Below are 16,415 nucleotides of genomic sequence, written 5' to 3' on the forward strand. Positions count from 1 at the left end.
GACCCAGGCACTAAAAGACTCTCAAATAAAGCTCCAGGAGTAATTAGAATTCATGAAAAATGAGTGCACAAACCTTCAGATTCTGACCTACAAAACTGGGTACAAACAATTAAATCCTGTCCTTTAAAAGAAAGTCCCGAAGACATTGTGGACACTTATAACCTGCCCATCTTGAATAACGCGCCCAACCAGTGAGTCGATAGCCCCGATTCTTCTCATCCACCTGCCTACCACCAGTCTACACTGAGACAGCAAATGGATGGCCCATTAACCCGTGAAATGTGAGCTCAGATCTCTGAACTGTTTTCAACCATCTCAGGCATGTTCAACGTTTTCCTGAACTCGCCCATAAACTCCAGTACTGACGTATTCCCACGCAGACAACTCCAGGGGGGGGTGCCACCTTAGTCACAGTACATGCCCCATGTAGCACCACTGATTTGTTTAAAATGGTCCAGAGTTTCCCAACATATGAGAAGACCCTGTCAAATTCCAGGAGAAACTCCAAGTGATAAAAGACTGCTATCACCATACTTGTGTTGATCTGAACCAGTTATTGCGAGCAGTATTGCCCCAGACACATTTGCTTTGCTTAAGGTGCACACAAACTAAAGAACCAGCTATGGCTAGAGAATTACATATGTTCACAGATAGACTGATACAAATTGTTCTTGAAATCTGTCCCTGAAAAACTGATTGGGTAAAATAAATGTGGGCAAGCATGCCAAGGGAGAACACACTGCGGAGTACCTCAAATGTTTAAAACGATGTTTTGAACAACATTCAGGGATTATGGATGCTGTACTTACAGCACCACAGGCTGTAGTGGCATATTTTGCCATGGGGTTGCAACCCAAGGTAGCAGAAGGGACAAAAGCTGTAATGATAGGTTGGGAAGGAAAGGGGTTGGTTGTGGTTTTGCTGCCAGCACAGCATTTTCATGAAAAGGTTGGAAGACAAATGGAAAAAACAGAAGTCAAGCTTATGGTGCTACAAATACAGAGCCTACAACCCTCTCAAGGAAGGAGAGGGTTCAGAGGACAGGGGTGAGGAAGGGGAAGAGGGGCACCTCAGTTATTCAAGTCAGCCAAAGGATGTTATCCAAACATGAACATCGACTAATGTAACTATTGCAAGGTGTCTAGGCAAAGGCAAGTTTAGTTCCCGAATCAACCTTAGTGTGACAGTCAGGGATCCCGGATATTTTTGCATCACTTATATCCATTGATCATGCTGCCCCTTATGTTGAATGTAATGAGGCTGGTCAAAAGGCTTCACTTTTAGTAGATATGGGAACATCACACTCCACTCTAAGAGCATGCACGTTTTCACTGATGCTCCACTCAGAAGGAATAGTAGATGCTGTTAGCACAGGAGGTATGCTGATACCCCCCTCTGGTGTTCATGGTAGACCCTATTTCTGAACAACATGCATTTTTGTTAAGCCCCTGTTATCCTGTGAATTTGTTTGGATTAGATTTGTTGTGTACACTAAGTTGCACCATTCATTGTTCCCCTGATGATGTGTATCTGGTCATCCACGCTCATAGAGAGCATGAGGTGCTACCTGTGTTACAAGAGGTAGCCCACTCGAACCCTGAAGACCAAACCAACACCCCCTGTCTACGGCAGGGGCTGGTGGACCAGGTCCTGGCCTGTTTATGGTCAACCCATACCAATGACACTGAATACATCGCTGAACCGGTTAAGATCACACTGAATCTGGCCAAACCCTTGCCATGTGTGCCCCAAAATCCTATCTCCCGAAGAGCAGAGGAAGGGATCCGCCCTGTGATAGAATCTGTTCTCTAACATAACATTATTATATATACTCTGATACTGCCTACAAACAAGCCAGGTAAAGAGGTGTATTGTTTTATTCAGGACCTGCGTGCAGTGAATGCCACCATGTTGCCATCTTTTCCTGTGGTACCCAATCCAGTTACTATTTTGTCATGTGTTCCCCATACTGCCAAATATGTCACTGTTGTGGATTTATGTTCAGCATTTTTCTCGATGCCCATACACCTGGAGAGTCAGTATCTCTTCGCGTTCACTCATAAAATGGCACAGTACACATTCACTTATCTCCCAATGGGGTACATAGAAAGCCCCACACTGTTTTCCCAAATTTTGAAACAAGATCTGGATGTGGTACAGTTTCCAGGTCAGTTGATGCTGGTACAGTCTGTAGACCATCTGCTCGTAGCCTCTGCCTCCTTGAAAATCTGTGAGGAAGACACATTGGTTCTGTTGAAAACACTCGCTGGAACGGGTCAAAGGGCATTTAAAGACAAGTTACAGTTATGTCTGCCCTTTGTGCGGTACCTGAGCCATGAGATTTCTGCTGGGAAAAGACACCTGTCCCAAGATCGAATTTCCATGATCCCGAAAGGCCCTAAACCCTGAACCAAGAAGCAGATGAGATGGTTAATTGGGACGGTTAGTTACTGTAGGCAGTGGGCCCCCGGATTCGTAGCTATCATTAAGCTCCTTCACATCCTCACACATGATTCGACCCCCTAACCTCTGCTATGGTCCCAGGAAGTAGAAGATGACTTTGTCACTATTAAGCAAGCACTCACAATGGCTCAGGTTTTAGGGTTGCCAGATTATAGCAAGCCTTGGATTCATTTTGTGATGAGCGCAACGGGTGTGCTCAAGGTGTGTTGACCCAATTACCCAGTGACAAGCACCTGTATCCTACCACAGCATAGCCCAAGACTCTCTGGTGGCGGGGCTCCCAGCTTGCCTGAGGGCTGTTGCCACTGCCGCTCAACTGATTGAGAAAACCAATTGTTGGGAAGGGGAGACAACCCTCTGAAACTCCCAAGCAATTTAGTATAAGGCAAAGACTGTGAGATGTAATGCAAGAGACCAGGCAGGGGGTGTGGAGGGGGTGCTCTTAAAGTCCTTTACACAATTACATTATTACATGTTTTGTAGATGTAGTTCACATGGAGGGGCGAACACCATCTTAGATATTAGCAGACATATTGAATCCATAAAACCTTCATAGGGCCTCATTACACGGATGGCGGTAAGGATTTACCGGTACCGGTAAAATACCAGTGCCGGTAAATCCTTACCGCCTTACCACGAGGTCCCTTTGCGGGTTGGGGGATTTAACGCCTGCTTTTTGCAGGCGTTAAAAACCAACCAGCAAAGGGACCAAGGGAGCTAATTGAAGTACCGCAGTTTGCGGTACCGTAATTAGCGCCTTCCCCATTCCCATTGAGCCCTATGGGCCAAAAATGGGAGTGGGGAAGGGCAATGGTGGAAGGGGGAATTACCGCCCCGCCAACCTTGGAATGAGGCGGTAATTCCCCTTTCCGCCAAGGCGGTGCCGGTATTTTACCGGCATGAACCATGGCGCTAATAGCGCCATGGTTCTCCGCCATCCGTGTAATGAGGCCCATAGTCTTAAAAGTTGCAGCCTTCGTGCTCTGGGAAGAATGTGCCCTGCAACACCACGGTAGGAGGGCTGAGCGTTTCTGTACAATAGAATCCCATGAGATGTAGGGCACGGACCTCCAATGCCCACAAGTTCCAACTCTAAATTATAGCACCCAAAGGCCCTAGCCTTAAGACCCAGAATTCCAAGGTACCAGCCAGCCCCAGACCACAGATCATAAAGCTGTTAGACCTCAGATCAATCAAGAAAGATCAAAAAGCAGAGCTTTTTTGCCTTCACTACTGGGTCAAATGATTTGTGCTGCGGGATGCAGGGAGGGATAAAATGATAGCCTAAAATGAGGGTGGAAGACCTTTGAAAGGTGTCAATATGTCATGGTGTCATGACGGGGTAACTTGTATATGTCAGAAGTTTTGTAAGAAAATTGAACAATCTCAGGTTCCATGGGCCCAATGAGGTTGTGTTTTCCACCCCTCTCACAGTGAAGGTGAAAGGGCTCCGCTGCTGGATACACCTCTCAGACATTCGCAGGGCCCCACCCAATTCCACACAACCACTCACAGCTAATATAAGTCTACCTCATTTTACTTAGCTCAATGCTAATAATAATAATAATAATATTATTGAGATATACAAACATGCATCGCTGCTAAAAGCAAGAGCTCTGTAAAGTAAAACTCTCTCTCTTGCCTTCTCTATTTCTCCCCTTCCTCCTTCTCCTCCCCAGGTCATCCTTACCCTCTTCCACCTCCTCCCATACCCATCCGTCCCTTTGTTTTACCTGTTTTTATTCCCACTACATGTGTTGAAAAGATGAAGAATTCAACGTCTAATTGTTCCATGCCTAGTGATTGAAATGTAATTGGTGTACGAGGATGTATTCTTATCAGTGTGGGCTTCATTTTACGGCCATTTTGTTTACCTTTCTCATGTTTTTGTTGAGAATATATTGAGGGGCATCTTTTATCTGTGTGGACCATTGAAAAGAAGCGGGGGACACTGGGAACTGGAAGGAAAGTACACCCTTTCATTTAACTGTCTTGACCCCAAGCCTGAACCTGAATGAAAGCATATCCTTTAATTTAACTAAACAGGAAAACACAACCACATATATGTATAACACACCCCCAACAAATGACAGCAATACCTACCTGCATGACTGTGTAGACAAGTAAAATGTTTGAAGTATTACTTCCAAATGTCAAAAACCTTTAGTGCAGTACAAATAATAGCGTAAATATTATGAACAGTAAAAACAGATTGACAAAAAGACACATATCACGCCATAACAGAATAAAAAGATAAGTATGTAAACCCAAATATGACACAAACCATGGCCTAGGCCTGGATGCGGTTGAAGATATCCGTCATCCTGATCACTCTCACAATTGGTGAAGTAACAATTATAGAGGCACAATGCCTAATTCATCTTGCGCTACGTAGGTTGAGAGGCACTCTCCAGGCATGCAACGTCCATATTGTTGGTTCAGATGCCCAGAAATGCAAAACAAGTCTCACCAACACTAACCATCTAAAAAAGCCCTACTTCGTGATCGAAGGAGCGAAATACGTTAATAACAAGTGGCAAGAAATAACCCTTATGTGTAGAGCTTAAGGACTTTTAGGGTTTTCAGAAAATAATGTGGCACTCGTGGAACAGAGGTGCGCACAAATATGGACAGAGCACGTCACAAAACTGACATGGATTACAACCATGGAGAAACTGGTGCAAGTGCATCAAGAAAAGACTTATGAACTGTGCTTTTTCAGTCAAGGAACTATCTCTGTCAGCTCAAATGAAAGGTGTAACAGAACAGTTCTGATTTCAGACCTCAAGAAGGGCACTGCAGCGCTGATGGACTACTACTGGGTGTGGACAGTTCTCACAGAAGCTTCCCCTTGTCCCTTCACTGTTGCAATTACTTAGTATCACTGGGGGGAATGCGCCCTGCAAGGCAGTGAAACGACATCAGTGCCCATTCATTACAGCCAAACTATCAGCAGACCGCTAATCCCCACCCAGCCTACCCCCGAGTGATGATCTACACCACTGACCTGGTCCAAGAACCCCTGCATTCCATGATAGTGAGCGACCTAAGCCCCGAGCTATAAAACTGATGGCCATTTCTTTTTTGTGGCATTTATATAGCGCTACAATCCCTCAGGCATCTGTGCGCTGCTTATTACCTACAGTGTGTGGTGCTCATTTATCAACCTCGGAAGGATGAAAGGCTGAGTTTGGCCCTGCTGGGATTCGAACCTAAATCAGCAGGCTCTGCACGGATGTCAAAGCGAGCGCTCTACTCGCTGTGCTATCTGACCGGCCATAAAAGATCTGGGCATGTGCGGCCGTTTCACCTCCCCACATAAATACATCCTTTGTAACACAAAGGTACAGGGAAGGATAAATCATAGATCAAAATGAAGGTGGAGGCCTTGGGTGCGAGGGATGTAATATCAACAAAGAACAGAATGTGTGAGTCAGCGTGACTATATTTCTTCCTACCTTCCCCCTGGCACCAGTCCTCGAGGCTCCAAAATGCTTGCCATGGTGATATAGAAGTAGGCTTAGTGTGTCATAGCAGCTCTGATTCTGTAATTTACGAGGAACCTGACCTTCACTCCTTGGAGTGATAAGCCCAGTTGACCCATTGACCCACGTGGGAACTGACAGACGGCAGAAAAGTGAACCAATTGTAGAATGACAGCCCCTATAGAGCAGGCCCTTGTATATGGTCTTGCCAATCAGTAATGCCAGTATTTACTGTATATTGATGACGCTGTACTGCCTTTTAAGCCCCTGATATGATATGATATGATATGGTATTTATAACACGCCTATACACAAGTGTTTCAAGGCGCGACGAGGCAAGGGAAGGGGAACAAAGGGAAGACAGACAACGATCCTACTAGGCCAGGTGACATTCAGATCATGCAATTGCATGGGAAGGGGAAAGAGAAAAGTGCAGGGGGAAAGGAGAGGGGGGGAGTGCAGTACAAGGGATAGTACAATAAAATAAGATAAATAAAACGGCCAGTAGGGGGCAGTGTATGGTAAGTGTAGAACATAAGTGCTGGTAGGAGGGCTGTAAGGATACAGAAAAACAGTCCCCAGGTTCAGGGGTTGCCAGGGAGGCAGTGCAGGTGGGCAACTGGCGGGCCTGGGCCCAAGATCAGAAGGGAGGCCAGGTATCCAGTGCAGTATCTGTCAGGAAAATCAGCAGGGGAGAGGGGGAGTGAAAGCAGAAGCAAAGAGGAAGGTTTTGAGGTGCTTCCGGAACCGGAGATGGTTCTCCTCAAGTTTCAGGGAGGCAGGGAGGCTGTTCCAGAGGGAGGCCCCTGCCGAAGAGAGAGATCTACCACCAACTCATTGCTTCGAGAAGCGACTGACCCTGAGGGAGTTGAAGCAGGAAGAGCGGAGAGGTTAAGAAGGAAGATATTTAGGAAGAGAGAGTTGAAGGTATTTCGGCCCCAGACCCCAGAAGGCCTTGTGGACAATGCAGAGGGTTTTGAACTTAATCCTCGCAGCCACTGGGAGCCAGTGCAGAGATTTCAGTCCTGGAGGGATACGATCCCTGGGCTTGAGGCCAAGGACAAGTCTTGCAGTCCTGTTCTGGATAAGTTGCAGAGGGCGGAGAGTGGAAGCAGGCAGATTTAGATAGAGGCTGTAACAATAGTCCAGCTTAGAGAGAACCAGCTCTGGAGACAGTGATCTTCTGGGGGAAGGAGAGGAAAGGAAGAATACCTCTGAGGAGGTGCAGCTGGTAATTAGACTTCTTAGAGACATCAGAGATGTGAGGGGAATAGGAGAGTGTGGACCGAAGATGACCCTGAGGTTTTTTGCCATGCAGGTGGGAGCGGGAAGAGGGCCAAAGGAGGCCGGCCAGAGAGCTACAAGGAAGGAGGGAGTGGGTGTGTCGATGAGCAGAATCTCAGTCTTATTGGCATTAAGGCAGAGGTCATTGGCGGCACACCACTCCTGGATGACAGACAGTCAGAGATGAGGGAAGGAGAGGCGGAGGCCGAGGGTAGCCTGAAAATGAGCTGAGTATCGTCCGCATAGCACTGAAAGCTGGGGCAGAGAGCGGCAATGCGGTGGGCAAGGAGTGCCAGTTATTGGTTGAACAACCAGGGAGAGAGGTTAGATCCCTGGGGGACACCACAGGTAGAGACAAAGATATCGGAGAGGAAAGACCCCTGCTTATACTCAGTTACCCCAGAAAGTTCTTGAGCAGCAGAGTTCTTTGATGATACATTTTGTATTCTGTACATTAAACCTTGTTATCCTTGCAAGCAATCTCTTGGCCTTCTTCCATAGAGGGTTATATTCTTTCTGGCGTAAACGTAACCAAGGCTTGCCTTCAAAACCTAATGAAAACATTGAGATAATTGCCTGTTGTTGTCTCAAGTACATCTGATGACAATTTCAAGACAACAAAAACCAACATATGAAATGAGAAAAAGAGAAAATAAGATAAAATTGAAAAATGAAAAAATACCTTATCTAACGTGTTGAAGTGCTTGAGTAAGTGGAAAGTCTGAAAGGTAAGGACTTAATGTTAGAAAAAAAAGTCAAAAATACAACCTCCACTAGAGGCTGTGCGAATAGAAACATCTTAACCCAAAGTGTTTGTGTGAACTCACCTTTTCCACAAGAGAGAATCTTCCATCAACCAAAGTTAAGCATTCACGAGTGAACGCTCTGCTACAGCTTGTGGCTATTTACCTGTTTCTTCACTGGTACCAATAGCCAAGCGTGTGACATCATCAGAGCGTGATGACATCTTTGTGCCAGTCCTCTAGCTCACACAATAATCTAATCTGCAACATTGTAGACACTATAATGATGTCTAAAAAATGTAATTCATGGTAAATGCATATTTAAATATCTGTCAGTTACGTCATACAAATAGCACCCTAGATAAGGAGCAGAACATATTGATTCATGCATCGTGAAGGAATTTAGAGAAATTAATATACTGTACATTTATACTCAATTTTGACTTACACAAGAGGATAGCCATAAGAAGCAGTCATATTGTGAAAGGTGGTCATTACTAGTACAACATAACATCATGATGAGCAACGACATCACAAGCTAAATCACATTCTTATGGAGACATGGAACAAAGGTGAATAACAGACATTTATTGAGATATACAGCTTATGAAGCAATTTTTGTGAAGAACAGGTTCTGCTTCTACAGCAAAATGTATGTAACAAAGCAACTACACTCAATATGATATGGTATGGTCAAGGCATTAAAAAGTTACAGAGATTTTAACCTGTTGATACGATATGATACATATAACATGGTGCAGATACTAAGTTCAGTGTCAAAGCATGGATAATCGTACAAAGCCAGTCAATATTGCTGAGCAAAAAAGCTAAATTCTATGCCAGTACATGAGGTAAGTACATAAAGAGCTTATAATGCAGGAAGTTAGTATCCGATCAATGTAGCTCAATGAAACAGACATGTGGTAAAAAGTAAAACATAGCTTGAGTGTTAATGGTTTGCGAGCATATCTTCAAAATCACCTTTCTACAGTATCACAAATACTGTATCCAACTTAACATTGACACTGGTGGAGGGTAAAGAAAAGGTAATACTGTGGTGATAGTAGTGACAAATCCCAGGATGTTGTCACTGCTTCTGAAGGGGGAGCCCTTTCCAATGAGGCCATGGAGGTGAGGCTACTACCCGTAAATCGCCCTGGGGGTGTTACTCAGCGGGTGGATCTCATGAGAGAGGAAACTCCCTTTAGGACCAACGACAACCATATCGAGAGAACGTGGTATCCCCGCCAATAGCCTGACCCTAGACCCCTTCCCTATTATAACACCACCTCCTCCCTCTCCACCCCTACCCTCATATACCATGTAGCCCAGCAAAAGTAGAGAGTACTGAGACGAGGAAGATCTCTAGTGAGTTATAGCATCATGCCTCACTCAGTAATGGGACGAGGAAGAGGAGCAGAGCAGTACACAATACTGACCAAATCCACGTTGTGCATTCTAGTGGTTTTCAAGAGCCGACTGGAAGAAGCTATGTTAAAAGTAAAGAAGGACTTGGCAAAGTGTCTAGCTCTCCCTGGAGGAACCGCAAGAGAAAGCACGGTCCAGGAGTGAAGGCGGAAGCTGACCGGGCACCGAGAATGGAGAAAGAGAGTCCAAGGCCAGTCCAAGACGTGAGGGCCACACAGCGGCCTGAAACTCTAGGCATCCCTGAGACCCAAGGAGATGGCAGGGAAGGGACTGCACTGCTGGGGACGTCGAAAATACTCCAGAGCTGCTGTCAAGTGAGAGCGGCTCTGGAACACCAGCAGAGCCCCGTGGAAGAGCCCTGCTTCGCCAGAGGAGCTGACACCCACGCAGACTGCGCAGTAAGGTATGCAACTGACTGGATAGGGGCTGAAAGCCTAAGGAAGTGGTGACACGAGCTGAGAGACTGGGAAAGGAGGGTCTGAGACCCTGCAACTGTACGAGAAACGGTTGATCGGACATGGGCTTGTACTAAGGCTTGGCAGGAGAGTGAACTAAGCCTACAAAGTGGGAAACTAAAGTCAGAACTGCGAGTCTGAGACCCGCATTAACATAACGAGAACTGTGTACATCCAGTACTTAGCAGATGAGTAAACCATGTCTGTATGTGACACCACAACTTGGGAGAGCATAAAGGCTGGTCTTATTTTTGTCGCAGTACCAGGTGGGAGGAATTCAGGTATGTCAACCAGGATCAAGGACCCACCACAGTTTGGGAGAGCATCCAAGCTCTTCATTTTAATCGAGTAGCTGGTGGGAGGAAACCAGGTCTGTAAACCAGGGTCAGGAACCCAGCACAGCTTGGGGAGTGCATCCAAGTTGTTGGTCTTTGTTGTAGTGCATGGTGGGAGGAAACCAGGTCTACCAACCAGGGTCAGGGACCGACTCCAGTTTGGAAACACATCCAAGCTCCTTTTATGTGTGCAATTGTGCCTGGTGAAAAGGAACCAGGTCTACCAATCAGGGTCAGGGACCCAGGAACAGAAAAGAAGCTTGAGGAGGGCTAACCAGGGGACGGAAGAACAGTTGTTGAACTTTACGAGGAGCCTAAACAAGGCCGGGAAGGGAGATATTCCAGAATTCTTCAAGGTTTGAAGATTCCAGGACTGTAATTTGTCTAGGGAAAGGGTACCACTCCGTTTGGCCTGGAAAGACAGAACTTTTACTTTAGTTTAAACTTAGATGTGAGGGACAGAGTCAAGATTCTGACATTGGACAATGGGACTTTTGCTTTGGACATTCAGACACTAGGTACTTCAGTTAAGGCAGGGTAACCCCTCTTAGAGGTAAGGCGAGATAGGGTTTTCTTTTCCCTTCTACCTTTGAATAAATGTTTCTAATAACCACCATGCTCCCTCCATGTCAGGGTCATACTTCTGTACCCTTTCATAGTGTACAATATTGAATGTTTATCTATAAAACTGATATTCTACGGACATGTAGATGCCACCAATGTAGACATATAGGTATTGTTGGGAAAGGGGAACACCATATGTTTTGATCATTACAATGACAGTGACTCGATTGTCCAGAGACTAGTTGAGCTTGTCAAGTAGAGGTGGCTCCCACACAGCAGCTCAAGCATAACACACTCCTCCCACCGTTCATACTCTCGCTCCCTTCACTCCGCTGATCTCTTCTTAATTACTGTTCCCCCAACCCCTTGTGCCTCTTCTCGTTTCCGCTCCTTTCAGCTCCTTGCCCCTTTACACTGGAACACCCTGCCTCTTTCTATTCGCTCCATCCCTACCTATTCTTCATTCCGTTCCTTCTTGAAATCACTCCTTCTTCATTCCCCTCCCTGACACCCTATTCCCATTTTTTCCCTTTCTCTCTCTCTCTCACTCTCTCTCTCTTTCCCCCCTAGTACTCCCATCTTAATTGTCTACATCTTCCCCCCTTCTTCCCTATGACCTTTCTTCCTACTATTTACTTTACTCCCTAATCTCTCTCCCTCATCCTTCCTTCCCCATCCCCCTCCTCTTCTCCTCTTCTCATATGCAAATTGTTCTACATACTGTTTTTTTTATTCATGTATATTGTTGCTTCTACTGTTCCATGTTTGATGTATCCTTGTTGTTAAACATCAAAGCGCCTTGGATTAAGGCGCTATATAAATGCAATAAAAAATAAATACAAATAACTCTTCATTAATCCCATTAGGAAATACAGAGTCTAATTTGTCTATCCAGAATGCTTCTCTCTGTTCAAGCTTCTTACTGATATTCATCCTCAACATTTTTGTTTCTACTGCCTCCAGCACCTGGAAAAGGATGTGTGCTATCTGGTGACTTTGCTCATCAAAGTGTCTTGCTACAGTGGAGTTAGGGTTATGTAACCTAATGTTAGACCTGTGTTCATTCCACCTTTCAGCTAGTCTGCCCTACATACAGCCCACAAGGAAATTTCATTACATATACTACATTAGCTCTATCACAAGGTGTATAATGGTGTCGTGAGATCTTTTCTCTAGTTTTCGGGTGCAGTACAATGTTGCCCGTAATGACATTGTCACAGTTGCAACAGGATAGGCACGTAGAGGTGCTTTTTTAGATTTGACTCTTGGAGTGTGCTCTAGTTGTGTGTTAACTAGGAGATCCCTCAAATTGCTACTTCTCTGATAGAGAAATACTGGTTTGTCACTGAAAAGGTCATGCAGCTTGTTATCACATACAAGCATTGTCCAATGTTTCAAAATGCTCTTCTTAATCCTAGGGGACTGGGTACAGTACTTGCTTACAAATACTAATGGTGGTGTATCTGCCATACCATTCTTAGTGTTCAGTAATGTGATCAGGGTTCAGCAGTCCATCTGGGTCTGTGCTGCCTGAATTTCCTCAGAAGAGTAAGTTCTTCCTAAGAATTTGTTCCTTATACTGATGAATTACTGCTTGCATTCATCTTCATTATTGAATATGCGTTTAACCCTTAATAGCTGACTATATCGAAGGATCTTCAAAGTGGCAGGGGGATGGAAGCTTAGACAATGTAGCAGATTATTGCAATCAGTGGGTTTGTGGTATAAGCTGGTGTTAAAGCCTGACATACTAGGTCTGATCTGCACATCTAGGAAATGTATGTCTAGGTTACCAATCTCCTATGTGAATTGGATTCTCATCTCAATGGCAGTAAGATATTCAAGGAAATTGGTGACAGACAACCAGGCTACCGTGGCAGAAGAAACCCTTCTTACCTGAGTTGACGTTATCCCGGGGCAGACTGAGCTATTATTGGAAAAGGCCAATGGTGGGATGGGCACCCCGGGCAGGGGAGTGTAACGGTTGAGGCTTGTATGTTTGGGACAGGGCAATCACATATCAGGAGTTCTGCAGGGGGAGTATACACATTTGTTTCAATGTCCTTGTTTTTGCCAGGCTAATGGCAGACTTCAGGGGGCTATGGTAGAGGTTCCCAGTCCATCCCGCAACACATGCTATTAACACAGCATTGCTCCATCTAATGGAGTGGGCAAGCATAATAACAGAGTTGTATCCTGCAGAATTGGCTACTAAGGTGCAGGAAAGGGTTATGGCACATCATAAATGGACAGATGACCTAGGGGAACCATTTACGGATGGTGAATGGATGATGGTGTTACAGCACACAAAAGACATGTCCCAAAATGATCTCTTACGATGGATACAATACAAGTGTGTGATGCAGGACTATGTCACTCCGGCAGTAGTTGCCAAAATGGTGGGGGAGGGCAATCAGAGCTGTTGGTGGTGTGTTAATGCCATGGGTTCCTTTAAGTACATGTGGAGTTAGTGCGCAACAATCCGAACCTTTTGAGAGAGTGTGTCAGACCAATTAGCAGCACTCACTGGGCTGCATAATCCAGTGATGATGAAGACTTGTCTGCTGGGCCTGTTCAGGCAGGTTAAGGGGAGGCGAAGTAGGGGGCTGGTCCACGTTATATCTATGGGGTTGATACTGGCTTAACACAGGATTGCAATGGCATGGAAGGCACAAGAGGGACCCAGTCTGGGATGCTTGTTGGGGGATTTTAGGAAGTATGTCAAAGCTGAGATGGATGTTGTTGATAGGATATGTGAGGAAGCCAGTGGGGCAGAACACTGTAGCACCTGGCATGAAGTGTGGAACTTGCTAAAGGTCCCATCGGACTTGATGCATCCATTAAGTCTTGAAGGAGTGACTGAACCCTACGCTGTACTGCGAATGGTAGATCTCCCTCTCTGCAATCTCTAACCACAGTGGAGCTTGTGGCACTCTCGAAACAGGGGGACTGGAGATTTAGGTAGTAACTGCCAAGGGGAAGCGAGGGACGGTGAGGGGAGGAGATAATCAGGGTGGGAACATTGCTCACAAGAGAAGGAAGGTTGTTGGTAGATGCATGTTCAAAGATGACATGGTTCATGAGATGTCGTTAAGTTGAATATGCATATCACACCGATCCTAGCGGGGTGAATTTCAACATGTGAAATACTGTAACTGTTTGTAATATGGAAACCAATAAAAAAGTGAAGAATAAGATATTCAAGGAAGCTGTGTACAGTGTCAACTGTGCCTTTCCAGATCATGAACAGGTCATCTGTGTACCTTCTCCCAAATGTAATGTACTTTTGCCATACCGGATGATGTGTTATGTGGACTTCCTCAAACTTGAGCATAACACTGTTAGCATAGGTGGGTGCCATAGTGGTGGCTATGGAGCTACCACTAATCAGTAGGTAAAAGTTGAATTTATATTTAAAGTATGAGTTCTGTGATATGAACTCAAGCAGACAAATAACAAACTCCTTCACTGCTCCTACCCAGCCTTACTTCAATAAAAATCCATTCCACCGCTTCCAAGCCCATGTTGTGGGGTATGGACGTGTAGAAACTCTTAACGTCTATGGTAATCAGGATGCCATGTGTCTCAAGAACAAGAGAATTGAGAATATTCAAAAAGTGTGTGCTGTCCTTTATATCAGTGTCATGATGTTTTATGATAGGCTGTTGAATAGTATCAATATAGACGCCTAGGGGTTGTAAGATTCCTTCTGTGGCCGAAACAATCAGTCTACCCAGTGGCTTTTCTAAAGATTTATGGATTTGGGGTAAAAGGCAGAAACTTGGTACCTTGGGGTACGTTTTGTGGTGAAATGTGCTGGTTTTATTGTTAATCCACTCTTGGCTTTCTGCTTGTTGTAACAGATCTTTAAGCTTCTCTGAAATTTCAAATGTTGGGTCGTGATCAAGTAAAGCATATGTTTGATTGTCATTGATTTGTCTAATGCATTCCACCTCATAGTCATCACTATTCATAATTACCAATGCACCCCCTTAAATGTGGGACAGATAATTATGTTTTCGTCTTTATACAGATTTCTTTTTTATTGAGGATCTGATACTTCAGTGCCTTGTATGAATGTTTTTTACAGTCTGTCAGAACAGCCTCATGGAATATGTCTATAATGGAGTATGAGAACAGTGGCATTAAATGGCTTTTACATCTAAGTTCTAAGTACTCCATATCCTTATTATCTGAAGTTTCCTGTTCTTGACTGTCCAAATAGGCACATTTTGCGAATGAACCTGAAGAGTTACATTTTGGTATTGAATAAGTTGGTACTATGTGTAGCGAAAAAGTTCATTCCCTACGGCATGATGCTTGTCTCTGTGTTACTTAAGTGTCTATTTGAGAGATTGATGACTTAGTTTTCCTTCAGAGATACCTGCTATGGACCATCTTTGTCTCCTCTTTTCCTCCTACCCCTCCTGGTTCTTTTCCTCTGGTCTATCTCTTTGTCCATCTGTGAAATGTTGTTCTTGTGTTAGAGGTCGACCTAAGTTTAATTTCTGTTCATTTGGTCTTCTAGTGGGTCATGTGTCAGGATATGTGATATTGGTGTCTGAGACTGAACTATAGAATTCTGTGGAACTTGATCTTGATCGCACGGCTCTCAAAACATGCTTTTCTCGTAACATACAACACTCCTTCTAGAACTGTAAATATATTCAGCTTTCTTCTCATCTACATGATTGTTACTTTTCTGCCCTCTTGCCTCTTTGATTTTTGCTTGATCCTGTCTTGTTACTTACTACGCTTGTAAGATCCTATCTGTATGACTTGTATGCTTCCTGATTTGTACCGGCAACATCGCCTCAATGCCTAGGGTTGTTTGTGCGCTTGACAAATGAAATAAATAAATAAAATAAATACATCTTTTTCCATCATATCTCTAGACTCTGTACCTGTTCATTCAGGTATACACTTACTCATGCAAATAATCATATGTGTACCTTTTGAATGTATGTATCTTTTTATTTTCTAATTCAGATTTGTAACTGTCTAGTTTATTGTTAATCTCTTCTAGTATAGCTGATATTTCTTCATGTCCTGGTGTGGCTGTAAGCTCTGTTGTAGTCACTTCATTCTCCTTGCTTACATGATTTAGTGTTAATGAAAGCTCCTGGATGGTAAGGAGAATTAGGTAAAGCAAATATTTATTGAGTATGAGTTCCCACTTTCTCACTAACTCTGTACTTTCCTTAAAGTACTATGTAAGTGTATTCATAAACCTCTTGGTATCCTTTGTACCCTGTAGTAATTAGTCAAGGTTGAAGCATGGATGTTTTTATTCATTTCTTTTCTAATTAGGTATTCTAGTTGACACCATATACTGATATAATTGAACATATCTTACTCTTACATAGTGGTGCCTGCCCACACTACCAATATTGATACATCACTAGCTCGTCATCCAACTCACACCAACTGACGGAAGTCACACAATGCATGTACTTGCATTCCTCAACACAGTATCTCATCTGTTCTGCCCAAATGGCACCACACCCTGAGTTCTACCACCACCAACAGGAGGCTCTGTTTCTAGTGGTGATAAAATGGTCCTGCTAATTGATAGCGCCACTGGGGAAGGCTGTTCTATGGCATACATTGTGGGTCAGGGAGACCGTTGGGCTGGCCCGGAGTTAGGGGAGATGGGTG

Source organism: Ambystoma mexicanum, chromosome 7q (assembly GCF_040938575.1).
Source record: "Ambystoma mexicanum isolate Mex_15411 chromosome 7q, UKY_AmexF1_1, whole genome shotgun sequence".
NCBI classification, from domain to species: domain Eukaryota; kingdom Metazoa; phylum Chordata; class Amphibia; order Caudata; family Ambystomatidae; genus Ambystoma; species Ambystoma mexicanum.